The following is a 1,414-nucleotide window of genomic DNA, read 5'->3' on the forward strand; positions in this document are numbered from 1 at the left end:
AGTTTAACGCGGTTTCCACCCCTCCCTCTCAACCGCACCAGTGCACGCTTGCCGCGCCACAACGCCGACGCTGGACCCGTGAATCGTGAGCACCCAGCTATGACTTACCGCACTCGTGCAAAATAATAAAACACGGTAAATATATTACTTACACGTGCGTTTTGTTTTGCAAGCGGCGCGAAAAAAATTAAAAAGGGAATGCAACACGAGGACTTCCCAGGAGGTCACCCATCCTAGTACTACTCTCGCCCAAGCACGCTTAACTTCAGAGTTCTGATGGGATCCGGTGCTTTAGTGCTGGTATGATCGCATCCGACATGTTGCCCCGGTCTTCGTCCCTTATCCTTGCCCCTCCTAGCTCCACTACAAAGACGATTGTACATTGCTTTGGCCGCTCCCTCTCAACTACGGAGACGAGTTTAACGCGGTTTCCACCCCTCCCTCTCAACCGCACCAGTGCACGCTTGCCGCGCCACAACGCCGACGCTGGACCCGTGAATCGTGAGCACCCAGCTATGACTTACCGCACTCGTGCAAAATAATAAAACACGGTAAATATATTACTTACACGTGCGTTTTGTTTTGCAAGCGGTGCGAAAAAAATTAAAAAGGGAATGCAACACGAGGACTTCCCAAGAGGTCACCCATCCTAGTACTACTCTCGCCCAAGCACGCTTAACTTCGGAGTTCTGATGGGATCTGGTGCTTTAGTGCTGGTATGATCGCATCCGATATGTTACCCCGGTCTTCGTCCCTTATCCTTGCCCCTCCCAGCTCCACTACAAAGATGATTGTACATTGCTTTGGCCGCTCCCTCTCAACTACGGAGACGAGTTTAACGCGGTTTTCACCCCTCCCTCTCAACCGCACCAGTGCACGCTTGCCGCGCCACAACGCCGACGCTGGACCCGTGAATCGTGAGCACCCAGCTATGACTTACCGCACTCGTGCAAAATAATAAAACACGGTAAATATATTACTTACACGTGCGTTTTGTTTTGCAAGCGGCGTGAAAAAAATTAAAAAGGGAATGCAACACGAGGACTTCCCAGGAGGTCACCCATCCTAGTACTACTCTCGCCCAAGCACGCTTAACTTCGGAGTTCTGATGGGATCCGGTGCTTTTGTGCTGGTATGATCGCATCCGACATGTTACCCCGGTCTTCGTCCCTTATCCTTGCCCCTCCCAGCTCCACTACAAAGACGATTGTACATTGCTTTGGCCGCTCCCTCTCAACTACGGAGACGAGTTTAACGCGGTTTCCACCCCTCCCTCTCAACCGCACCAGTGCACGCTTGCCGCGCCACAACGCCGACGCTGGACCCGTGAATCGTGAGCACCCAGCTATGACTTACCACACTCGTGCAAAATAATAAAACACGGTAAATATATTACTTACACGTGCGTTTTGTT

General features: G+C 51.5%; 3 non-coding genes across 3 annotated transcripts; all 3 read right to left on the bottom strand.

The window, feature by feature from the left end:
* Window positions 1–195: 195 nt before the first annotated feature.
* LOC123175815 (5S ribosomal RNA) lies at window positions 196–314 on the bottom strand. Its single transcript, XR_006488168.1, has one exon. It is a non-coding gene; the product is annotated as a 5S ribosomal RNA (ribosomal RNA).
* Window positions 315–611: 297 nt separating this feature from the next.
* LOC123175808 (5S ribosomal RNA) lies at window positions 612–730 on the bottom strand. The gene has a single exon (XR_006488161.1). It is a non-coding gene; the product is annotated as a 5S ribosomal RNA (ribosomal RNA).
* A 297-nt stretch (window positions 731–1,027) lies between these two features.
* LOC123175813 (5S ribosomal RNA) lies at window positions 1,028–1,146 on the bottom strand. Its single transcript, XR_006488165.1, has one exon. It is a non-coding gene; the product is annotated as a 5S ribosomal RNA (ribosomal RNA).
* Between the last annotated feature and the right edge of the window lie 268 nt (window positions 1,147–1,414).

This window comes from Triticum aestivum, unplaced genomic scaffold (assembly GCF_018294505.1).
Source record: "Triticum aestivum cultivar Chinese Spring unplaced genomic scaffold, IWGSC CS RefSeq v2.1 scaffold47445, whole genome shotgun sequence".
In the NCBI taxonomy this organism is placed as follows: Eukaryota; Viridiplantae; Streptophyta; class Magnoliopsida; order Poales; family Poaceae; genus Triticum; species Triticum aestivum.